At 40.2% G+C, this 27,369-nt stretch overlaps 1 protein-coding gene and 2 long non-coding RNA genes across 4 annotated transcripts in view; 1 reads left to right on the forward strand and 2 right to left on the reverse strand.

Annotated features, from left to right (window-relative positions):
- Positions 1 to 27,369, reverse strand: part of zswim5 (zinc finger, SWIM-type containing 5) — a 100,182-nt gene that overhangs the window by 34,109 nt on the left and 38,704 nt on the right. The window lies entirely within an intron of this gene.
- LOC144030659 (uncharacterized) lies at positions 10,199 to 11,220 on the forward strand. The gene is made up of 2 exons (XR_013287318.1): positions 10,199 to 10,431; positions 10,886 to 11,220. It is a non-coding gene; the product is annotated as an uncharacterized LOC144030659 (long non-coding RNA).
- On the reverse strand, positions 11,934 to 12,963 carry LOC144030688 (uncharacterized). The gene is made up of 2 exons (XR_013287332.1): positions 12,843 to 12,963; positions 11,934 to 12,111 (listed from the first exon to the last, which is right to left on the reverse strand). It is a non-coding gene; the product is annotated as an uncharacterized LOC144030688 (long non-coding RNA).

The raw sequence follows: 27,369 nt of genomic DNA on the forward strand, positions 1-27,369 counted from the left end.
GCAGTTTTTATGAATATTTTTGCATTAAGTGCTGTATTGGGCATTTTGGTAAGTCACGTGATCATCGTGACCTACCGTGTGTGTAAAATATACATTGATTGACATGGAATGAATGACAACAAAGAGACTCACGAGGAATTATCATGCCCCACGGCGGACATCAAAGGTGGAATTATGCCTTACAACAAATAAGCACTTCTTCAAAAGCAGTACAGCCATGGAGGACACCCTAAAGATTTGTTTCCAACCGAAAACCTGATAAAACTGGCAGATCCAGCCGCCGGCGAATAGAAGTGGACGGTAAACATCCAGGTGGCTTGTACTCTGCTAGGCAAAGCTACATGTCGTGTGCTAAGCACGCTTTAGCCCACATTAGGAGCGGCCACCACCCACCGCCCCACCCCCACACGGAACGACATGAAAACGGACGTGTTGAGGACTTTACTCTGAACAGAATCGTATTTGTATTTGGGATCGAATACGTCTTTTTCTTGCCCATTACGTCAGCAAATTCCCATTGAAATGAGCGAAGACGGCTTCCGGTTAGGCACGGGATACGTCATCACGATCAGGTGACCAGGATAATGGCGTTCCCCACGGTGCATTCGAATTCGGATACTTAATCGGTTTAAAATAAAATTCAGGGAATAAGATGCCAAAGATAGTTGCACTTTTATTCTTTGTACACAATGCTTAATCCAATACTGGAAAATGATTAATAAGTGTTGTATCGCTTTAAGGTAAACACGGGGTAGGGAGGGATGGATGGCATCCTTTGCTTGCCTGCATCTAAAATTCAATCAAGGATGTTATCTTTCTAATTTCAAAGGAGCCATACAACCAAAGAACCAAAGCAGTTCAATTCAAGACGGACACGCAATTTGCTGTCAAAAGAGTCACTTGGTCAATTCAAGCCATTGTAAGGGTGTGCGTCACAGCATTGAAGGTTACTCTGAGAGGAAAAAGCTGAAATGCTGCATTCACCTTGCACGGGAATACAGGAGCTCAAAAGGTGCAGGCGGCTAAGAGCAGCCATTCTCACACACAAACACAATGAGTGAATGCAAAGCTGAACTTCAGGTGAAGATGAACCGAAGGGCATCTGAGTGTATGTGCCAAAAGCTGTCTTTTGTCCAGTTTTTGTAGATCCTGTTAACTGAAGGCTAAAGAAATTGTGATAAGACCACATTTTTGCTCAGCCCTCAGTGTGCATATAATTGTGATTTTGCTTTATAACATGGATAACGCTAGCATGATTCAGAATTAAGAATGAACCCAATCAATATGTTATACGCTGTGGCAATTTCACAATGTGGTATATTGAATTTCGAAAGCAAGCATGTAATAAGAGCAATAAATAAGACCAAACCAACAAGCTACTATGACATCCCGAGAATAAGAATCTCTTACACATTCAGTACATTTGTCTTCTGCTTTTAACCCATTACAGTAAGAAAACAACCCAAAACAGTAAGTAAAAAACTGACGCATGAGGCGACTTGTAGTGCCAGTGGAGCAGATCAGGGTGCCCGTGCATTGATCAAGGACACCACAGCCCGAGTGCCTCCATCCGTGCATTGTCTGCACCATGGAGCTTCACTTTAAATCTGTAGGGGCACAGTTGCAAGGGATTTATTTCTTAGGGCAAAATATTAGCATAGCCAATAGGGGTGTGCTCAAAAAATCGATACGGCAATATATCGTTGCAGGCCTCATTACAATACACGTATCGATACGCAGTCGTCAGAATCAATATTGCTCGTTAACTTTAAATTGGCAGTTAAAGTTTGCCTTTGCAGCTTGCATTGTACCTAAAAAATAAAAACCAGCAGCGTCTTTGAAGTTAATTGCCTTCAATTAATGCAAAAATAGCTCACCAATGATTGGACACTGTGTCTTGCTAAGAAAAATTAAAGCAGAGGAAGAAAATCAATATTTATTTACTTATAAACTTAACATGGCAAGTGTCTCAATGTACCAAATTTCCTATATTTTGTTTAAAAAACGAAATAAAATGTGTTACATGAAAATGAAAAAAAAATGCTGTTTTTATTTCCCCAAATATTTGAAGTAAGCACATTGTAGAGCTGTAATTTACAGAGCGTACACATTTAGACCAGGTATGCCGCTTGTTGGTAAACCAGAAGAGCTACTAACAAAAACATTTTTGTCATCCAACATAATAAACATATCCTTTAGGTATACATATGAATGTTATTATAAAATGCAAGTAAATGTAATGTAAAATATGGGATACATATCACCTTGAAGATCATGTATTGGGATACATATGTATCACGATACGTATCGTATAGTGACCCCTGTATCATGATACGTATCGTATCGTGAAGTTGGCGCCAATACCCAGTCCTAATAGCCAACCCATCAAACAATATAAAAATGAAGAAAAATGTGGTGACAAACTGTGTGAATGGACAACTAGGGGTGCATCGAATCAAACTAAATCATTCCACCTTAAAATTTATCAATACGTATCAAATCAAATTTTACTGGAGAGTGGAGAGATATACTTTATATTTGAATCAAATGACACATTTACAGAACTGTCAAGTTCATTCATAGGTATGTAAAATAAGACCCTCATTGCATTATACAATCTCAAACTGAGGACTACCATATCAAATCAAATCGTACTCCCACAGAATCTAACTGAATCAAATCATTCCACTTTAAAATAGAGTAGTCTTTGAATCGTATCACACTCAACTCAACTCAACAAATTGTCTTTTAATGGAGATACACACACTTACTGACAGATTTTCTAAAGTGTTCCTGAGCCCATGTGGAAATTATATTATACCGATGAAATAGAGGGCTCAAAATGTCTTGTTGTTAATATGATACATTTGGCGTTATAGGACTATAACGCCAAATGTATCATTAACTACAAGACATTTTGAGCCCTCTATTTCATGAGTATAATGTTTTAAAACCCAGACGTATATGATCTGCATTGCACGGATAATCCATTAGGGGGAAGTAATCAACCAGATGATGGTCCTTGCAAGATTGCCACAATTGAGAAAGGAAAGACACCTGATTTTGAAGATTTTCTTTGTCAAATATAGAGTAAATGGACTGCTTTTTATATTGCCCTTTAACTACACCATACGGTGCGCAAAGTGCTTTACAATTTTAAGCCTCACATTCACCCATTCACACACATACGCATACACTATTGGTCAGCTGCTGCCATGCAAGGCGCTGCCAGGTCCACTGGGAGCAAAAAGGGGTGCTGTGTCTTGCTCAAGGACACTTCAACATGGTTGGCAGGGGAGAGGATCGAACCCACAACCTCACGGATGGGAGACGACCACTCCACCACTGAGCCATGCCGCCACAGAGTGGTTAACTATCGAGGCTAAAGCATACAGGTCTCAAGATAAGTCCGAGGTAGCGGCGTCACTCTCTCAGCGTGGAAATTGTAATCTTGCAAAAATAATTCCCATTCTTATCAATGTACTTGTAAACTGATTAGGTTGGCTGTTTGGGGGCATGGTTTGGGTGTGGTTTGCAAGTCAAGGTCAATTGCCGTATAACACTGCGTTGACGGAGTTGTCCTGTATCAAACAGTTGGAACCCACTCCCAAAACAGAAGAAAGAAAGAAGATACACTGATTAAAACATCACATTATGCTTTTCCTTGTTAGGGCTACAGGTGAGCTGGTGCCTATCCCAGGCGTCTTTGGGTGAGAGGCTGGTTACCACCAATGCCAGGTCATCAGTCAATCCAGGACACATTGAGTACGTTTACATGCAGGCAACACTTTTAAAACCATAATATTGTCAATATCCGGATTTTGAAAGACCATGTTAACACGCGGAAACCCCAAACATGCTCTTATTTTGTTTTTTAAAAATCTGAATCAGACTCCTGGGCCTTTTCGGAACAGGAATTCTTGTTCAAATAAATGTCTTCAGAATACCTCGATTGAATGGGGCATGACTTTGCCTTCTGCGCATGCTCTAGTCGTCTTCTTCTTCACTTCATTTGCAAGGAATCTTGGTCTATGTACTACAGGAACAACTTACACGCAGCACCCTCCCAACTCGATAATTGAGCCTCACTTTAATACAATGATGCAGTGTTTTCATGTTGTTTTCTTTCGCTGCGGCGAAAATGCCACAGAGTGCATCTATACAAACATATATGTGTATACAAGCCCGTGCTTCTGGTGTGCAATCCACAGGAATTACTCTAGCAGAGCTAAACAAACATGACAACGCAACAAAGAACCACATTTTTGGAGGAAACTAACTCCATTATTTAGCATGGTAAGTGGCAAATATTCCTTTCATTGAACAAATAGCATCTATTTGTGTAATAAAGTTATCCATGCATTGCTGTTTCAAACGGGTTTTCCAATAGAGCACAATGACCTTGTATATGTTAATTAGAGATAGACCGATAATCGGTCGGGCCGATAATCGGGGCCGATATTTGACATATTGGTACATATCGGTATCGGTCTGTTTTATTAATCTGACGGCCGATAGGAGCGATCCATTTAAAACTCCATCTTTTCGCTTCGAATGCAGCCCAGAGCGTCTCTGTCTGTTATGGAGTCCAACTCCAGCAATGTAACGCCCATAGCAGCATTTGATTGGTTAGCCGTGCAAGAGCCAGAACCAATCAGTAGTGTATGCCGTGTGTCACAGTAGCCGGTCACACACGCACCCACGGACACAACGCGACAGACACATGCTTCGAAGGTAAGTTAAAAGAGAAGAGACTCCGCCGATCGTTTCACCATGATAAGCTAAACACATTGAATTATGTTGTGTATTAAATGCACTATATGAATGGAGCTGCATTGCCTTGCATTGAATCCCCGCTAGCTAACAGTGGTGTGTTCAGCTTAGCATGTAGGCTAACACCCAGTAGCTAATTCGCTACTTGAACTACTCGGGGAGGGAATCACACACATTTTCACTTAATTAAGTAAATAATGTTTGTTAGAAAGGTTCCAAATATTCACAGTTGTCATTATTATATTGTCTAGTTCCATGTTAAGAGTAGAGTAACGTCATTATATTTACCTCTCGTGACGCACACATTGCATTCTGGGTCACGTCCACTACTTGTTGCATAGCGGTTATTATGCAGTGAGATGCCACAGTGACACTAAATAGCGTTTAGTTACTTTATATTGTGTTTATTTGTCGCACTGGTTTGCCATTGTGTGCCTTAAGCTTCGACGTCGATTTGATTGACAGCTCGTTGTGCACCTCGTTAAAGTCCGCTCCGTAACTAATTAAGTGTCTCAAACACCGTTTAACTACACGAACGTGTTCTCTTCCGTATGTTTGGCATTAGTAGAGAAGTGCACTAAAGTATAGTGTGCTTATTTGCTCGTTTTGTCTCTCTTTTCACGTCATGTCTGCCATCAGTTGGGACATTATGCTCTCAATGGATGCCACTAATATGTAACATCTACGGCCGTAGTCGGCTGCAATAAATGTTCAGTGATGTAATTTCGTTACGTGCATCATACTTTGAATAATGAGCTCATGTTTGGTGTGTTGTATAACTTTCTCGTGTGTTAGTAACTATTCATGTGGACAGCTAAGATAGTGCTTGTTAATGTGAATTAGCAATGTTGCAGCCCAGTTATTATTTAGACAAGTACATCTGTGCCATTAAGTGATACAGTACAGTACAGTAGTGAGAGAATAGTGTGCCCATATACACACACGTGTCTATAAGTGTAAAACACATTAAACAGCAGAAAGTGGCAGCGGTCCACCGCAACAATGTCTGTTTAACCAAGTTATTCTGACTATTATTATAACCAAGTTATTTTACTCTACCTTTTTCTGCGTTGATTGGTGCATCCTAAGTGGCAGTAAACTACATGATGAAGTGTCTTTTGACAGTTCTCTTGTAGAGAGGAGTAGCATGATATTGCTGTTCTCGATTTAAGATCCTCAGCTTATCAAAACTGTCTATATGGTAACAATAACAATAATTATAATAAGGTCTACAAGAACTGTATGGTGTTCAGGGATGAATAGTTTTTCTCATGGAATTTTTTATTTATTTTTTTGCTGTAGTAATAAGTAATGCCACAGCTGACATTTTGAATGACAGGGTTCCTCCTATTACTTCAAAATATAAAAATATAACATTTATAGAATAAAACTACAAGTATCCCAAATGCTATAAAAGGTAATGTCACATTGGCCCCCACATTTAACTCCCCCCGCCACCAACGTCTTATTGCAGATAGAAGGATGTAAAATGAAAAGTGCAGTGTGAGAATCCATTGTAAAGAACGGTTAGGGTTTGCATTATTCAAAAATTTGGTGCCAACATTTTAACTTTTACTGCAAATGAATATCGGCTTCAAATATCGGTTATCTGCCTCCTTGACTACCGATAATCGGAATCGGTATCGGCCCTGAAAAAAGCATATCGGTCTATCTCTAATGTTAATAACTCTTTCTGCTCATATATGTAAACAGGTTATCCCGAATGTTTCAGACAAATCCCATGCAGACACGGAGCAAATGCAAACGCCACACTCAGATGTTCTGAGATTTAAGTCCGGGTTTCTTGACTGCAAGGCACAATGCTAACCACTACTGCAGTGCTGCCTGATGAGAAAGAATTGTTGGCAAATGTTACATTCTAATACACATGTCGCCTATGTAATCTTTTTCATTGTGTTTTAATCAAACATAATCGGTTCAGAAAATGGATGGATGGATAATGGATAATGCATTTTACTGGACTGCGGGTGCATTTACATGTACAATCGGGAATAAAAGTGATTCGTAATCAAATTGAGGGGGCATTTTTGCACATGGATTTCCTTTTTGTTAACTGTGTCATATTGTTCCTTTTCTGTTCTTTATCTTTAGTTGTCTCTTGCCGTGTCTCTCGCACTTTGCCCTTTTCTTAAACAGACCATGATGTGTTTTTGTTTAATATGGCAGCAGCATAAAATGTATAACACGAGCCATCTGCCATGCATACAGCTGCCGTCTTCTGAACGACAAGGATTGGTATCACAATAGGGCTCACGTCTTGAACAAGCTTGTGCGTGTGCATGTATGCACGCATTTACATCTATGTTTGCATGTGTGCAGTGTGCAGGGCACAATAAGTACTGTACAACATTGGTCCCCAACACCAGGCCGCGAACCGGTACCAGGCCGTGGGACACGGCAGGCCGCACAGTTGAAAAAAAAACAACTTACTGTACTTCCAGTTAATTGATTAGGCTGAGGCTTCAAAATATTTTATTTTGAAAAGGGACCAGATTTTCTCGATTATGATGATGGACTCTTGACGCATGTTATTAATCTGTCACGTAGTGCAGATGCTAAATCGACAAGTTAGCAAAACACGTAAAAAACAGACATACAGTATGTGGAAAGTTTCTTTTGCATTGGGGAAAAAGTCCAGTGATGAGACAACACAAGCGCCTATGGAGAACTTAACATGCCAAAATAAAAATAAATAAATAAACAGTGAAAATAAAAATGTGTATAAAAACATTAATTAAATACAAAAAATAAATATAAATGGAAATGAATAAATGGAGCTCTCCATGCAAGCAATCGAGACTTCCTTGTTCGCCTACCTGCTTGGTGTGAATGAGAGAACACTCCACCATCGAAAGGCAGTGTGCAACGGCGGAGTCCAACCCAAGACACGCTTAGGACCGCCACTCATTTGAATAACATTTCATGACACATTTCATGCTGACAGCGTATGCAGCATGAAATAAATAAATATGAGAGCAGAGCTTTCTAATGTATTGATTGACATTTTAAATTATGTTTATTTTTGTATTTATTTCCACATTTATTTGAGGCCTGCTCTAGTCTGCATAATATGTGGAGAGCGGCTCTTGATTTAGCGTTATGGTGAGTGAGTTATTTACTAGACTTTATATTTGTTCTGTGGTGCCTTGTTATGTTGTCGCATTTAAGGAGGACACTGCTAATATAGTTACATAAAAATGTGGATTCACGTTTATTGTTTAATCTACAAAATACCCCACTTTTTGTGTTGCTCGTATCATCCATGATAAGCATTAGTGACCATATAAAAGCATTATTTTTACTCTTGCTAGTACAGGTCCATAAAAATATACAACGGATTGCAATTTGCTGTTGTAGCCTTTCATTAATCTGCGCACACCCCTGTGTGAATTATGAGCCTTACATCCGGTATGAACCGGAACCAGAGTTTTGTTTACATGTTAACAGGTTGCACGAGTCTACTTTCTATGACAACTAGACTTAAACGATGTCGGGCCGCTAGTTGTCGCAGTTTATAAGAAAAAACATTTCAATACCACTTCCTATTAATGTAATGGGGTAGGAGGATGACATAAAAAAAAAAAAAGAAAAAAAAAAGTGGCCAGCGACGATGTTTGGTCACATGATCAGCTATTTTCTGAACTCTGCCGCTTCAGATGGTGAATGAGGCAATCAACAATTTTAAAAGCAGTGAGATGTATCATTACCTACACAGTAATAATGTTGGTTGTTTTCTGTTAAGAGGTTGGACACAGTCTTAAATTACCTTAAAGCCGACACAGGACCCTACCTAACCTGGCAATAGTAGGGGTGGGAATCTCTGACATGAGGCCGATTCGATATGTATCTCGATACACAAGTTGCGATTCGATTGAAAAACGATTATCTTTCAGAACAGAACGGTTCGATACGGTTCGATTAAGTTTGGGAACGATACAATTTTCGATTCGATACGATTAATTTCAATATTCAAAACTTATAGTGATATTTGTTGCTTGTAAACATTCATCTTAAAACACCACAAATTTTTACAGTATCTACAAATGTGTTAAAAAAGAACAACAACAATGTCTTCTATATTTTTATATATTGAATCAATTATTTAAATGGACCGGAACAAAGGGCTGGGCGATATGACTGAAAAATGTATCAGTTTAAATATTTATTAGTTGTTATTGACCGTTATAATTGTTTTTTGTTTATTTTTTTTAATTCAAAATCAGGATCAGGAAACAAAAGGCTGATAATTCAATTTGAAATATAAATATTTAACCTTTAAAAAGACACCAACACAATTAAACAGAATATGTCCACATTGTGAAGTATTTCAGAAACATAAATTTAAGACATGAAATAAACCTACCGTCCAGCCAAAAGAAATATGAAGCCACCTTATGGAACAATAAATCAATCAAACACATTTTAACAAATTAATATATCCAAAAATATTTCCAAAAGTGCCCTAACCTTTTTATCAACAATTTTTGTTTTTCTTTGCCATCACATTCATTTTTGGTTAATGTATGACATCTTTTTTGTTTTTTTAATCTGAGACACGATGATGACCACGGAATCACTACTGTTTGTTTTGTTTTTTGGGCTGTCGTTCATTTTGAGTTTGATGACGTAATTGCGGGCACGTCTCAGTTCCCTGCTGCTCATGCTCGTTGTGTACATTGACAGGGAGCCACAAACTGAGAAATGAGATACTTGCAGTGTGCTTTTAGCATAGCTGGTGTGTTGGCTGTGGGACATACCTGTGTGGTTTGAATCCATGCATTGGATCGTCACGGGAGTTATTCTTTTTGGCTCGCGCGCAGTACCAACGCCGGCCCGGGACATACAAGTGCACCGAGAGGACTCGATAGCCATGGGAAATGCCGAGATGTGAGGCACCGGCTTCTGCTAACTGTCCCCATTTGCATGTTGTCACTCGTTGTGCGCGACTGCGCGCATGCCGTGTCGCGAGCACGGCGTTGACGGTAGGCGGCCCCCCCTCTATGGCGTTAGATTTGTGCCACAATTCCGTGCGTAAAAAAATGTGTTTCGTACGTACAAAATGTGTTTCGTACGTACCAAAAATGTGTTTCGTACGTACAAAATGTGTTTCGTACGTACCAAAAATGTGTTTCGTATGTACAAAATGTGTTTCGTGCGTACAAAACAGTCCTCGCGCACGCTTGCTACGTCTCTCCTCAACACGTACGAAACTTTGATTTACGCTTGCGATGCAAGGGTCGAGGCGTGATATTTGTGCCACAATTCTTAACCAATCAGGAGTCGGACAGGAAAGCAAATCCTGATTGGCTGTTTAATATCCAATCAGGCAGAACTTTGACAACGTGTCGTCATGCCGCGTTGCATCATGGGCGCTTCTTCGTTTTTTTTTTTGTTTTTGTTTTTTTTTAACAAGCACTCGGTCCTTTCCTGTTTGAATTTTTGTCTGTATTTCTGCTGATTTTTATTTACTTAATAGAAGTTTTGTTATGTTACGGGATGAATCAGCTCCTAACTGCTTTCCTGCTGAGCGGAAGAAGGAGGGAAAACAAGTTTTAGCGCTCATGGTGATGTTGGATGACGGCATAAAATAGAAGAAAAAAGAGAATAGGCTAACCTGCTACTTACGTTTTCATTATGGTAAGTTACAAAATACTGTACTGTATTTAAGTCAGTAAATCCTATAGTTTTGTCCTCTTTTGATCGTGCTACTATCATTACAATCTTAAACAATGCATGCCATCATGAGTGGCGTTGTATAAGAAGTAGAAAAGAAAATGTTAGACCATCCATTTTTCTTTAGTAATTAGTGCTTGGTACCACTAAAGGTATATCGTGAATAATAGAAAACATTGAATACCTAAGAGCACTGTGTTTGGCAGTCCAATGCCATAGTTATTGACGTAAGAATTGAATTCATTTTGGTTACAAGACAACCATACACCATTATTAGCAGCTGTTGAAATAAACATGTTTGCCCAAAATAATTGTTTTACTAATGTGAGAAACATGGTTGATCTTGTCATTTTTCCATAACAACAGATAGACAATTAAAAATCTGAGCGCTAACCTTGGGTTTTGTTTTTATTACCAGGCAACAAAGATGACAAAGGACCCAGAATGCACCTGATGACACCACAACAGAAGTGTCAAAAACACCACGAGAAGCAGAAGATGAAGAAGTGGAGTGGAAAAAATATTGATATCGCGCTATTGGCCCATGCAATATGCATATACCAGACATGCAATAAGTTTCATATGGAATTTTATGCTTTTATCTGAATTTGACCAGTCAGCCACTTGCTAAAATGTGCACCACCATCCACTAGTTGAACATTATTGAAGTCATTACAATTAAATAACTCTGAATACATTTTACTGCATGAGAAATATAATTTGTTCATTAGATAATAAAATCATCATCCGTCATTCCTTTAGATCCATATTAAATATTGCAATATCTATTGCTATATTCAGCAAAATCGCGTATTGCATGATTTTCCAATTTTGTGCAGCCCTAATTCCTGACGTTTTTGAGCCAGCTGATGAGACCAATTTGACTTAGTCATTAAAATGTCTGTAGGAAGAGTCAGAACGTGAAGCTTGAGCTTGACAGCAGAGAAATCAAGAGCTCCTGAAGAATGACAACATTAACATTGGACTATCATAATTTGAAGTCCGAATAGTTGTAATGGCCTGTTTTGCAGCATACCAAATCAAACATTTTTAAAATATTTTTTCTCCTGTAAGTTGTCGACACTTTTACTGAACTTATTTAAATGTGTCTTGCAAACAGTATCATTGACAATTAGAAAAATAAAAAGTGTCACACACACTGTAAACAACCTGTAAAGAATAACCAAAATACTATTGCAGGTACAGTGCCAATGCAGTACATGACACATTTATGGTTTCAAGATTAAAGTGCGGAAGTGCACACACTGCACATTTGCCTCATCATTGACCAAGAAGACCTCAGAGTACTGTACTCACGATGATGTATTGAGAATGCAAGACCCAAGAGGTTCCACAGATGAAAATGTATTACACATTGTATTTGTAATTGACACTTAATGATGCATTATCGATCAACAAACAGCAAACTGTACATTTTGTTTTTAAATCAAATGAATCGTCCTCAGTTACAGTGCATCTTTGCAGTTTTTATTTCAAGTTTTACACACAGTAGGCATGGTAGACTGCTATTGTGGAGCCATCCATCGCCGTCCCATCCATCTCAGCTGTACTCTCTATCCTTAGACATCGTATTGATGACTGTGACCCGGATATAGAAACGATGCGCAATCTGGATTGGTTTACCTGGTAAATTGGAAACAAAAGCTCAAGGTTATTAATTGTAAAACGTGAAACAATCATATCCATCCATCTTCATGTAGTTATGGGAAAACAATGTGACCATCCATGTTTCTACAGTTTCTTGCTCATGTTAAATGTCTAGTACAACTAAGGGTAACCACTTCATAACCTCTGCAGCTATAATGTGATGCTCTTTTGAGGGAGAACAGTCAGAAGACCTTTGCAATAATCAAGTCTACTGGAAATAAAAGCATGAGTCAGGTTCTTCTGGTATGGAGCATGCAACCCTTCTGTCGAAGTCTTTTAGGTGGTAAAAGGCTGCTTTAGTGATTTGTTTGAGATGGCATTTATGTGCACAAGTATACAGGTAATGACAACAAAATTAACTCGTGAATTGAATTCAAGAGCTGATATCTCGTAATTTTCCACGATTTTCTAATCAATATCACTAACGTACTTAAAAATCAGTAAGTATGGCATTGTGTTAACAGTGCTTTTGGACATTCCATGTTTTTTTCTGTCTGTTAGTTACACGATATACATTTGGTGGCACTAGGCACTAAAAATGCATAAGAAAATAAAGAAAGGGGGTGGCGATTTTTTTTTTCTTCATCATAACTATGCACATCAATTGCCAATGTCGTGTATGTAACTATTACATACAATTTTGATTGTCTTGGAAGCCTGTGTGTGATAGTGGCCAAGTTAAAAGATGCTACTTTTATGCTACTTACCGTTATGAAAATGTTGAAAGTAGTCTTCGATTCGGAAGTTAGCGTCCCCCCCAACGGTCATCCAACGGTCCCATGAGGGCTAAAAATTGTCTTCCGCTAAGCAGGAAAGCAGTTGGGAGCTGCTTCACCCCGTAATATAACAAAACCTTTAAGTAAATAAAAGTCAGCAGAAATGCAGATAAAATACAAACAGGAAAGCACCGAGTGCTAGTAAACAAAACAAAACAAAACAAAACAAAAAAAAAAAATCGAAGAAGCGCCCATGATGCAACGCGGCTTGACGACACGTTGTCAAAGTTCTGCCTGATTGGATATTAAACAGCCAATCAGGATTTGCTCTCCTGTCCGACTCCTGATTGGTTAAGAATTGTGGCACAAATATTACGCCTCGACCCTTGCATCGCAAGCGTAAATCAAAGTTTCGTACGTGTTGAGGAGAGACGTAGCAAGCGTGCGCGAGGACTGTTTTGTACGCACGAAACACATTTTGTACGTACGAAACACATTTTTGGTACGTACGAAACACATTTTGTTACGCACGAAACACATTTTGTACGTACGAAACACATTTTGTTACGCACGGAATTGTGGCACAAATCTAACGCCATACCCCTCCCCCCCCAAAAAGGTGCGTAACGTCTTTGCATTATGTTTACAACATCCGGGGAATGAAGCGTCTCTGAGCGCTACTTTGCTAGCTCTCTGTAAACACGGAAGTAGCTTGAATAGCGATGCTACTGAAATGTAAACAAAACAAGTAGAGCACGGTGCAGAACTCTTGCTATTGTTATGAAAACCATAAAGCCTCACTCGCAACCGATTCACAGCAACGCGATATCCGGTCCACAGCTTTACAAGCAATGTATCTAAGGATTCCCGGCGGATTTTGTATCGGTTGACAAGTCTGCTACCGATACGGCCGTTTAGCTCCCCTTAACGACCGATGGTTCGGTCGAATCGGTTTTTTGTCCCACCCCTAGGCAATAGCCAGATTGATATTGCGCTTCACTCAAGGGAGTTCTCCACAATATCAATCTGGGACTGCTCCACGGAAAGGCGGGACATTCTGTACAATAATTTGAGCTGATTGGACGATGCGGCATTGTGCACGTTTGTTTTGACCAATCACAGCCACGGATCATCTTACAGAGCAACGTTAGTAGGACCCAGCGAATCACTTAATCTTATAATAGCCCCACTACTTCTCACTGCATGGTAACCATATCACCTATGTACTCCAAAAACAAAGAAAAACCTGGTACATAGCAGCAACAACATTATAAACAGATTAAGATCAAAATACTGAATCGCTGAACTATTGTCTGCACTCTGCAATGCGCATCACATATGAAATGTTCAGAAAAATGTAAAACTCATTGTTGTGGCCTGACTAATGCTGCTATCAGACTGAATGCAAGATGGGCAGCGTGTTTCCCTTTATAGTCCATGCAGTTTGCACGGTCACGCGCATTTGTGTGTCGGATGATGTGAACATTTTGCTCCTTAACCCATTTTACCATGGTTTGCTGATGTGAAATGTTGGTGAATTGGCGTTGAGAATGTACTTGCTATGTCAAACGCAAGCGCAGCACAAAGTTTTCTTTAAAAAACAGACACACTGCATGATGAAATAAAAACATTATGTGGGACAATATAATTGTGGTTTGTGGGACACTGAGGTAAATAACACAGCCAGCTTCTAATGCTGGCTCGGACCAAGTCAAAAAGGAGCAGACACAGGGAATGGGGAGCAAGGAAGTTGGCATGTCTGATAAGTGTGGATTGTGAATTGTTTAAAGCTGGTGAACTTTCAACCAAGATAGCATTTAGCAGCCAAAACAACCGCCGGTCACTAGAATAGCGATGATCAAACTTTTTTTTTTTTTGTTCTGTCTGAGGATAAGGAGGAGCCCCTCCTCTTCCGCGCTCGAAGCAACACCTGTGTAGTCACCCTCACAAACAAAAGCACAAGATATGGCGCTAAGCGACATTTTGTGTTCGGTCTCAAGTTACCTAGTGTAATGCTAAAGTGTTGTGTTCCCAATACACATGAAATCATACCTGATGTTTTTGTGACACTCAACTGCTCTCAATCATTAAGTGAAACCAGGAAAATCTTCTCTGGTGGTTGCCGTAACGCAAGCATGAAGTTCGATGTGGAGGTTAAGGGTTTATTTGTCTAGGGAAAATGTCATGACATTTATGGTGTGGTTGGACCATTTGCATGTCTGAGGGTTAAGGAACCTTCCCAACCCTCTTGATTAGACTCCACCTCTACAGAGCTGATCATGGCGACTAGCCTTGCACAATCATGCTTGAAATGAATCATTAATGAGATATAATGAAAACAGCTTGCAAGCCAATATATAACCTGAAAATCCACACATGCCCTCTCTCACACACACACTCCCAAATGGGGGGGGGGGCTTCTGGTTGACTTCATCAAGCTCTCATCAAGCCTAGCCACCATATGGGGATGGGGCCCAAAACAGAGGGGGATTTGAGTGTGTGTGTGTGTGCATATTACACAGACCGTCAGTGTTCAAACATGCACAAAGGAAACATGCATCACCAAATCGGCTTGAATGCATTATGACGCCACACTTGCCAGATTAAGAGGACCCCCTTCCAATTCATGTACCCTGAAGATGTGTTAAGCTGAAAGCAGCTCAAGACAATGCAGCTCTACTACTGTAGTAACACACACGTCCATGTTATTAGTCCACCATCTTAAATTTCCAGTCTTCTTTCTTGCTGCTCTCCTGCTTTAGGGCACACAAGACCAGCTTGCTGACATGGCAGACAGTCATGCAAAAGCCATACATTGAGGTTTAATCTGGGCGTGACCTGCTTTTTCTTGGCTTTATTATGCCATTTGCTGCCCCCACAGTCAAGAGAAGCCTTTCACATCTTGCGCCCCAAACACCGCCTACCGCAACACCCCCACTAAAACTCAGGTTGGAGGCGTCAGCCGTCAAGGATGAAGTCTTGCCTGCCATTGTTGGACCTCAATGGGAGAAAGGCAACTGGCAGCCAGGCGGCAGCCAGAAGGCCAAGTGGAGGAAACCTGGGGACAGCAGCCACTGAAAGAATATGGACTGCAAATAGATTAGAATACTTGGAGGGTGTAATAATGAAAATAATAATAATAATAAATAACTAATGGAAAAGAGAAAACGGACCAATTTTATTTGATTAAATACATGTAAATAATAAGATTTTAGATATTCTCTGTTAGTGCTAATATTTACTTCTAAACTTGTAATGGCATGAGAATACTTTCATGTTCAGATGTATCAAGAGTGAAATGAATGTGGGAATGTGCAATGCTTCATGGCAACTCCTTGGCTAGCGTAAGCAAGTTTTTTTCTCGCAAATTTGTCGCTTTAGAAAGTTGCAAATTTGCCACTTTAGAAAGTTGCAAATTTACAATTTTTGTTTCTCGGAATATTGCCCCCGCCTTCTAAAAAAACATGTTTATACGTGGCCCTAATAAGCCGTCGTATTCACTGCACCTTTTCATGCTGGACAAAAAAGCCAGTGTATGGATAAATAAAGCAAATACCAGAAAAGGGACAAAATCCAATAGACAAAATGTTGAATAATGTCATTGTCATTAGTGTTGTCTTTTTCATTAAAGTTGAAAAAACGTCTTGAAAAAAATATTGTCCAACCCTATTTTTCTACGTACAGTAATTACTTTCTAATGCTTATCCCATATTGGGGATAAGAATGTATGGCTACACACCAGTATTTAACAACACACCTTGACAATCCTCTAAAGGATAATCTCCGTGTTTGTCATCTCTTTAAATAACCCGTGTTGCTTTAAAACAAACCCGGAAACTTTTAGATTATTCTGTCCTTCAGCGTAGAAATGCATGCTTAAAATTCATCTTAGCCTGGGTTACATACTGTACACATGCAGCTATCTGTCCTTATATAAAATGAAGGAGCTGGAGAATGTGTCAATGTGCTTGTCAAATGTATACAATCACATTCTTTGTTTCCTGATTGGGCGTTTTAACCAAATACAGATAGTACAGTGTTGAATACGCTCAGCCAATAGCATGACGTTACATGTAGAAGCACTATACGAGGTATCTGAAGCAAAGTCTTTCAGGCAGCAATTCCATGCTGTTTAAAACTCTACAAAGCATCCTGTTGTCACAACACAACACAAGAAAGCAACCGTCCATTGGAGTCAACTGTCACTCACAATCGGTAGCAGTACAATGGACAGAGACTATTCTAGGGATCCAGTCATTTCTGCAAGTGCTCAACCACACACAGGCAAATGTATCTATGGAAAGACACAATGTTCTGATAATGTCAACTCTCACACAATCATGCACTGCGCACACACACGCACGCACACACAAGGAACAAAGGCGGAGAAGCTGGTAAACGATGCTACACAATGCCCTTTAGGAGCCTTGAGTTGACAAAAGACAATATTTCCAAATGCTTGACATTCATTGAGTTTCTCTGTCACCTCATAATACAGAACCGTGGTGAGTGAGAGACCTTGACAACATGCAATGGGGTATAGAATAGATATTGTTCTGCAGAACATTATTTCTCTCCATTTCTTAAATCATGCACTTCCCCCTTGTCTGTGTATTATACATTCAGAGTCGACAGGTTCTGTATACAGAACATCCAAAATGTTCGGTTTCTCTTTCAGACACCGAATTATGTCAATCAAATCGGTTTCTATTCTTTTTGAGAATTTGCAACTTACTATGTCTTTGAATCACATTCATTTAAATAAATAAATAAAAAAATAAAAAATAAAAAATAAATAAAATAAAAAAATAGAACTGCTGGTATTTTTAGGCCTTCAACAACAACTTAGTACATCAGTTTCAATCTATAGGAGGAGTTTAATAAAATATGACCTCTTTAAAAGGTGGAAAATGAGACAAAATTTGAGAAGAATATGAAAATGGCAGACTTGAGGGTTAGGGGTGGGACAAAAAAACGATTCGACCGAACCATCGATCGTCAAGGGGAGCTAAACGGCTGTATCGGTAGCAGACTTGTCAACCGATACAAAATCCGCCGGGAATCCTTAGATACATTGCTTGTAAAGCTGTGGACCGGATATCGCGTTGCTGTGAATCGGTTGCGAGTGAGGCTTTATGGTTTTCATAACAATAGCAAGAGTTCTGCACCGTGCTCTACTTGTTTTGTTTACATTTCAGTAGCATCACTATTCAAGCTACTTCCCTGTTTACAGAGAGCTAGCAAAGTAGCGCTCAGAGACGCTTCATTCCCCGGATGTTGTAAACATAATGCAAAGACGTTACGCACCTTGGGGAGGAGCCTACCGTCAACGCCGTGCTCGCGACACGGCGCGCGCGCGCACAACGAGTGACAACATGCAACAGTTAGCAGAAGCTAATCCATTGCTATCGAGTCCTCTCGGTGCACTTGTATGTCCCGGGCCGGCGTTGGTACTGCGCGCGAGCCAAAAAGAATAACTCCCGTGACGATCCAATGCATGGATTCAAACGACACAGGTATGTCCCACAGCCAACACACCAGCTATGCTAAAAGCACACTGCAAGTATCTCATTTCTCAGTTTGTGGCTCCCTGTCAATGTATAGAACTAGCATGAGCAATAGATAGGAGAACTGAGACGTGCCCGTGATTACGTCATCAAACGCAAAATGAACGACAGCCCAAAAAAACAAAACATATACAGTAGTGATTCCGTGGTCATCATCGAGTCTCAGATTAAAAAAACAAAAAAGATGTCATACATTAACCAAAAATGAATGTTATGGCAAAGAAAAACAAAAATTGTTTAAAACAAAAATTGTTAATAAAAAGGGAAATGCACTTTTGGAAATATTTTTGGATATATTAAGTAGTTAAAATGTGTTTGATAGATTTATTGCTCCATAAGGTGGCTTCATATTTCTTTTGGCTGGACGGTAGGTTTATGTCATGTCTTAAATTTATGTTTCTGAAATACTTCACAATGTGGACATATTCTGTTTAATTGTGTTGGTGTCTTTTTAAAGGTTAAATATTTATATTTCAAATTGAATTATCAGCCTTTTGTTTTCCTGATCCTGATTTTGAATTAAAAAACAAAAAACTATTATAACTGTCAATATCAACTAATAAATATTTAAACTGATACATTTTTCAGTCATATCGCCCAGCCCTTTGTTCCGGTCCATTTAAATAATTGATTCAATATATAAAAATATAGAAGACATTGTTGTTGTTCTTTTTTTTACACATTTGTAGATACTGTAAAAATTTGTGGTGTTTTAAGATTAATGTTTACAAGCAACAAATGTCACTATAAGTTTTGAATATTGAAATTAATCGTATCGAATCGAAAATTGTATCGTTCCCAAACTTAATCGAACTGTATCGAACCGTTCTGTTCTGAAAGATAATCGTTTTTCAATCGAATCGCAACTTGTGTATCGAGATACATATCGAATCGGCCTCATGTCAGAGATTCCCACCCCTATTGAGGGTTTAGGGTATGGCTCCAAGAGTTTTTTGTAGGTCTTGGGTTGTTAAAGGGGATCATTCAGGATAGGATGGCCACATTTTCACTCAAACACTCATTGTTTTTTTTTAATCAGGAAATAATTATATCAGCATTCATTCTCAATTTCATCCATTTATTTAGGAGAAATCGGTAAATAACTAAGTAAAATCCTCCCCTTCAGAATTCCAGTATAGTTACCCCCATGTCTTGGTGGGAGTCAGTGGAGGGATCAGACAAAATGTGTCCATTCAAACACATTCTACATATGTTGCTATTACTTTCCAAAAACACCTCTCAATCCGCACCAGCATTTGACATCTCTACTTATGCTCACTTCAACCAAACATCAAAGGATTAGCCACTCCAAGTCTGACTTATAAGAAAATGAGGAAAAGAGCAGCTTCCATGCTGTTGTCTTCAGTAATAAATCCCCAAGATACAAACACAATGAATGTGTTCCCAGAGGCTTTTCTTAACCTGAATTCTTCACAGGTCTTTATATATAGTTAGGGGTAGACTCTCAACACTCATCCAAAAATGATGCGTCGAAAACGGCCACGGCCGGTGCTGAGGAAATAGGTAATGACCAATCATGGCTCAGTTTGCTGACCAAACCCAGAAAACAGGTGAGCCGTGATTGGTCGTTACCCATTTCCTCAGAACAGGTAGTGGCGTCTTCAGTCAACTGCAAGTGGAAAAATGTGTTTTTAAAAGTTAGAACATTAACTTTAACAATATTGCGTTCTGGAGATTGAGACAGTATCAATGTTTCATCCCCGCCACGGTGATCTAGCTTGTAAAGTTTTCAACTAGCAGTAATCGCGCCTTGTAGCCTCCGTGCTGAATGGCAGTTGAGGCAGTGGTGGCAACTGCGGAATCCCCGCGGCGCAACCCCGCGTGAAACATGAAAAATGTACACTGAAAAGAATATAACCATCCAAATAACGGCTCTGGGAGATCTATATCCAAATAAGTTTGCCTCGCTCTCCTGGCTGTGCTGCACTCACGTCCATGTCTGCTGTTGTCAATAGTGGCGCACCTCTGTAGCCTATGGTACCTCAATGGGACAAATTGCACATTGATTTACCACTCGCAAATCAATTTTGTTATTTTTTTACCACATTAATTTTGCACGGAATTAATTAATCTAGATTAATGCGTTAAACTGGCAGCCTTTAAAAAAATGCATCAGTAAGCAAACCTAATCAATTGCTTATGCCCTACACCAAACAACTCTTTAAAAAAATATTTTGGTCTCATGCAAAACTACATGTGAGAGAACAGCATCTATTTATTGAAACTCACATTTCTAGATCTCTCCCAATATCAATGTCAGTACCGTAAAACCTATACACAAAAGCATGGAGGAAGCAAGTGAAAGCCTCTTCACAACAATGTGTGCTGTAGGCTGAATACAGAACACAACACAAGACAAAAGTGTGAGTGACAGCCAACTGGCTTGGTACCACTTGGCACAGCCAAGGCCTGCTTGTCTTTGGCATGACAATAAAACATACATTTATGTGTGCAGACAATGCCGCCCTCTCTTCTCAGGTATAAAGAAAAGTACAGCACTCAGCACTTAAAACGAGTTCTTTTCATCAGATCTCAGTAAAAAGATGCTGCACTACAACATGTCCCTCATTTCATCCTTTGAACAAGAAAGATAGATGAGAGCCTGATGGGTGCTGTGGAAAAAACTGTACTAGATGCGTTTATTTATACAAAGCACATATAAGATCAGTATAGCAGCAGCTAGAATATAGGGCAGGCCAATATGGCTTTAAAATATAAAAAAATAAAATAAATGACATGATCGTGTTTGGGCCAGCATTTCAAAGTGGTCCTTTCTTTTGATCTACAATACGTCCAGCCTAGCAACCAAGTCAATGGCTGAGGAAACCTGTGTGGGTGGGTGTGGTTATTTTAATAATCCTCACTGTTTCATAATAGCTGGGCAGCAGCTCAGAACGGCTCATTAATAGATACATTTTCAAAAATAGGCACACCTGTATAACAATACATTTTAGGGGTGTTAAGAAAAATCAATTCGGCAATCTATCGATATATTACAGCACGCAATTCTTGAATAGATTCAATATGCTGCTGAATCGATATTTAAACATCAATTTTTGATGGAAATATTCAACAAAAAGTCTTACTGAGGGTTAGGGTTCACACTTTAAGCATGGAAGAAATTGTAATGCTGTTTAAACGTGAAACAGATTGCAAGCTGTTAAATACAGTGTTGTTTCAGTTTCAGTTAAATACATTATCATACAAATCTTACAGTGTACATGTACAAGTTTATTTCTAAATTAGAGTTAAAAAAATCGCAATAATCGACTTACAGATTCGTATTGGGATTAATCGTTATCAAATTGAGTCATGACCTATGAATCGCGATATGGATCAAATCACCATATACGAGGCAATTCACACCCCTATAGATTTACTTGCTTGTCTAATTCCACACTGGCAGACCCAACTATAAGTACACAAATATTTTCATTTCTCTGATATACAGTGCTCAGCATAAATGACTATAATGCAACTGGTTTGTAAGAACACCTTTAGTTTCCTTTCCGAATTAAGATTTTCTATGGGATACTACACTAAAAAAAATACTTCCACAAATGTGGGCAATTGATTGCAAACAAGATTTGTTAATTGGCACCCACAAAAAAAAAGTATTTTTTAAATTAAATGTATTAAAGTACATTAGCACAAATAAGTAGACCCCAAGAAAAAGACTGACAACTTGTTCATTCCAGGCCTAGCAGACATGTGAAGATTTTGAAATCTATCCATTCTACTACAACCTTACTTTCATGTTGTGAGTTAAAGGCACTGTCTGCCAGTTTCACTCTGGAAAAGGCACTTTTTAAATACAGGATTTAAACAATCAAACTACTTCTCAACTTCCATATCAGGGCTTGCCTTCATTTCTGGTGGTGAGTTTGTCCTAAACCCGCACCCCCCCAGCCTGTATTTTGCCATTTTGTGTTTGTATTGTAAACGGCGGGACGTTTCTGTGGAGAGACAGTGTTTACACCCCTCCAGCCAATCGCAGAGCAGGGGGGTGGTGTGTCGCAAACGGGGTGGGCGAACGTGTCGGCTTCGTGATGTCACTCCCACGGCAATTTGAAAGCACGCACGGATTTTTTATTTATTTTTTTACTCACTCATTCACACATGTAAGCTTCTGTGGGTGAGTGAGTGAAAAAAAAAAATCCATGCATACATTCCTCAGTGGTTTGTTTGTAACTCAAAGTTCTTCAATCAGTTAATTTAGCTGCAAACCAACATGGACAACAAATCCAATTGGAAAAAAAACAAATCAACACGAAAGCAACATCAAAATAGATTGCACAGATAAGCGATGCAGTTTTGACACATAGAATTCATATTAGTTAGGGCGAGAATTAACTAACTTTACCAAGTATTGAGAATCTGCATTGCTAGCTTGAGGCATAATACAAATGCCCAATCCCTGATACTACACCCTGAATTCTTAGCTTGAGCTGTTGACTCATTCTAGCCAGCAGGTGAATAATCGGTTTAATCATCACAGCCAGCCCAACACAACACAGTGTAGCTAAGCAATGCTGCACAAGGCAAACATTAAAGCCCATTTGATGGGTTCAATAGGATTCCATGGCGTCAGGTGTACAGTAGGGGTGGGAATCTCTGACATGAGGCCGATTCGATATGTATCTCGATACACAGGTTGCGATTTGATTGAAAAACGATATCTTACAGAACAGAACGGTTCAATACGGTTCGATTAAGTCTGGCAACGATATGATTTTCGATTCCACATGAAACTTATCGTGACATTTGTTGCTTGTAGACAATCTTAAAAACACCACACATTTTTACAGAATCTTCAAACATGTTAAAAAACAACAACAAAAATGTCTTCTCTATTTTCATATATTGAATCAATTATTTAAATAGACCGCAACAAAGGGCTGGGTGATATTACTGAAAAACGTATCACAGTTTAAGTATTTATTAGTCGTTATTGAGAGTTATAATTGTTTTTTTCTTAAATTATTATTATTAAAAATAAGTATCAGGAAAAGAAAAAGCTGATAATTTAATTTGGAACATAAATATTTAAACTTTAAAAAGCACCAACACAAACAATATGTGCACAGTGTGAAGTATTTCAGAAACATAAAATTTGAGACATGAAATAAATCTACCGTCCAGCCAAAAGAAATATGAAGCCACCTTATGCAACAATAAATCTATGAAACACATTTTAACTACTTAATATATCCGAAAATATTGTCAAAATTGACCTTCCCTTTTTATCAACAATTTTTGTTTGTCTTTGCCGTCACATTCATTTTTTTTTTTTTTTTTTTACTTTTTTTTTTGTAATCTAACACACGATGACCACGGAATCACTACTGTTTTTTTGTTTGTTTGTTTTTTTTTTGTTTGTTTGTTTGTTTTTTTTTTTTTGCTATTGTTCATTTGAGTTTGAATCCATGCATTGGATCGTCACGGGAGTTATTCATGTGTTTGCATTACTTACATGCATGCGAGTGATTTCTCAGTAAGAGTGAAAGTGGGCAACGGGAAGGGTGTACAGAAACAGAACCTTCCGGTTCCAAAGAGACCTAACAGATAAGCTGCCAATACATGATGTACTGTAAGTTTGTATAAATTAAGATTTTAATCATATGCGTATGTTTGCTGAGTTTCAATATCACGTTGACGTTCTGCATTTGATATTTTGTTTCATTAGTTAAGTGGAGAATTGGACACAAACAAGGAGGAACATAAGCGCAGTAGAATGTAAAGTATGGAGTGTGTAGTATGCGGTGCGATGTTTTGAGTGTTTGTGCTGCTTTTCTTAGCTGCAAGAAGCACTGGCCTCATCTGGCAAGGACACAAGCACAAAGTCATGGACACACACACACATACAGCTATTGTCTTCAAAAATAAAGAGGGTGAAAGGGTCCTCTCCTCTCTCTTTGCTGACTTCTGGGCACGTGGAACACTAATCCTGTTATCTCTGTCCCAATAAGAAATGGATTAATGAATAGAGTTGGTAAAGATTGTGTGAGGTTCTGTAAATGCTCTGCATGAAAGGCAAGTGAGCGTATAGACTCCACATGACCCCACGTCCCCATTGTTAAGTGTCAAAATAAAGTAATGCAGAGCAGCAGTGAGCTGGTTGAGACAAGCCTTGCATGGCCTGCTTGACATTGAGAAAAAAAAATCACTTTCTAGGCTTTGTTGTCTTTTATATTAAAAGTATTCTTTAGCATTCCCTACACCCATTTGTGCTGACATCTATTGAGATGGCTGAAAATGGTCACCTGGCAACAGGCTCAAATGGAGTGCATTTTAACCCCTCTGTGGATGTTTACACCACACCAGACTGATAAATGTAACTGACTTTGTTCTGAGTTTGAAATGTCCCAACAGTATTTGAATGCAACTGCAGTTCGGCTCGCTGTTTACGCTCCCGTTAGAGACTTGTGCCGTGGCATACAACTGTCTTATTGTCCTTAATTGGTAATTAAATATAATTTCGAGGTGGCGTATTGATGTTGGAAGTTGACTGTCGCGTGAGGACGGGTCAAGCTTGCTGCGTTGAGCCGTGACTCCTTCCAGGTGCTGCGTGTCACGTGAATCAATTTCAAAATACAAATAAAAAGGCAATTGCATCAATGGCTATTATTTTGAAATTGGCCTCCACGGAGCGTTCCGCAGACTATGTACAACCAAAACCGTGGCACTTTTTGATGCGGATCGCGGCTCGAAGATGAGCTCATTAAAACATGCACTCACGCCGTGCGACTGGATTAATTTTTTACCAGCACGGGATTTACACAGTTGCCCGCATTTGCGTGTGAATTGGTCGCAGTGTCGAGCCCTGCATCCCGCCGTTGGCACACCACTCCGTAAACAACTTCCACCTGTTAGCATACAGCGAATGAGTGGACGGAGTCCTGGCATTATGGATCGTATTCTTAACAGACGGTGAGCACTCAGTCCGTAGTGAGTCTCGCCCCTCAGCGGCCAGACAAACAGCTTGAACCGACAGGGATCGGGATGCCAAAATCGGACCCCGCTGTTGGGACAGCAGATCCAGCCGACCAGGCAGAGGCCACGGTTCGGATGAGCATAGACAGCGGAGAAGAGGGAACCAAGTCTGGGCTGGCCAAAAAGGGGAAAGCATACAGAAGGCCCCTCGACCAAGGGTGTGCCCGGGCATCCTCACCTAGCGGGCTGCTCTGTTCCCTCAGAGAAAACCAGAGGGGACAGTGAGTGGACTCCTCGGAGAGGGAATCCGCTGACTGGTTGACAATGCCTGGGAGAAACACAGCCCGCAGGCTGGCAAGGTGGGGGACGGCCCATCTGAGAAGCCGCTGTGAGGTTTGGAGCAACTGGGCTGACCTCGTCCCTCCCTGATGATTGATGTGATACACAGTGGAGGTGTTGTCCGACCGTACCAGAACATGTCTCCCTGCCTCGTATGGTACACCACTGACCCTGAGCAGTCCACCCCAAGCGGAACTCCGCTGATAGAACAGAACATGGTGCAAGAGCACCCATGAACCGACAGGACACACGAAGACGCCTTCGACGGTCCAGTAGAGGTTCGAGTCGGAAACTGTTCAGCCATGGTCGCAGTGACAGCAGGCTCAGTGGCATAAGGGTCGTCAGGGAGCTTAATTTGCCCAGCAGACGCAGAAACAGGACATAGGACAGCATCTCATTGGCACGGAAGAGGGAGAGACGAGGCGTAGTACATCATTTACCCTCTGTGGGCATGGTCGAGCAGTCATGGAGGTGGTTTCTGACGACATTCCTATGAACACTGAAGAAGAGAGAGAGGATTTCTACAGGTTGACCTTAAGGTCGAGTCTTGACACATGATGTAGAAGCACACCAGTGTCTCGCAGTGCCTGAGCTCTGGACGATGCGCATATCATGATATGTCACGATATGATATCCATTGCTTTTCCGTTACAGGAGGCGCACGGCGGGAAGTGGGCGGGATCATTTGAACTCAGTCTCTCCAAGCCAAGCTTGCCTTCCCCAATGCGTGCGGCTCTGCCATAACATTTCACGAGTGGCAAGTCACGCCAACATTGAACCATATTTACAGTTTAATATGGACCACCATGGATGAAATATTGAGATTCACGACCAGCTTGCTAGTCACGAAGCTATTTGTGAATGGAGAACTCTCCCGCTGGCGCTCTCATTCAAGTTAATGGGGACACACGACCGCGATTTTTTTTTTTTTTTTAAACCACAAAAATTACAAATCCATCCACAAGTACCTTTTAAATTGTAAATATAATTCAGCGTTGTTGTAAAAGATTATTATAGTGATTGTATATACCGTATTTTTATGACTTTGGTGAAGACCGGCCAGCGCCTTTGGTTCTCTCGCGCGAAATGCGTTGCTGTCTGTCAATCAGATGACAGGTGACGACGGCCCCTCTGGTCCCCCGACGACCGGCGCTGCAGAACCACTGCCGAAAGGCTTCGAAACAGCGGTTACAACGGAACCGCTCGGCCCCGAAAGAGTCCCATGGAGGTATCAGGGGACAAAAAAATGCCGTTTCCGTGTGGAACCAGTACGGTGGAAAAGCGCCATATTACATATGTTTGTATGTAAATTGTAGTCTGCGCGGTGCGCGTGTACACATATGCTGCGCCGATCAGGCAGTAGCCAGCCAATCACATTGCAGCGGCTCATGTTTCACTCAAATACTATTAGATTGAGTCGATGCACGGCGGCGCGCTCTCTTGCTAGTACGGCAGAGCCAGCGGAGGACACAGCGACTTTCGAATGTACGTTTTAAACGTAGTGCACAGGGAGCATTAAGGCAGTCGCGCCGCGCGAGCGGCATTTTTATTCACTAGCACGCACTTGAAAGTTACCCGCATTTGCGAGGGAAATGCTCGCACTGTCCAGCCCTGTATCAGCCAGTCGTCCAGATAAGGGAGCACCTTCATGCCACCCT

Source organism: Festucalex cinctus, chromosome 1 (assembly GCF_051991245.1).
Source record: "Festucalex cinctus isolate MCC-2025b chromosome 1, RoL_Fcin_1.0, whole genome shotgun sequence".
Taxonomy (NCBI): Eukaryota; Metazoa; Chordata; class Actinopteri; order Syngnathiformes; family Syngnathidae; genus Festucalex; species Festucalex cinctus.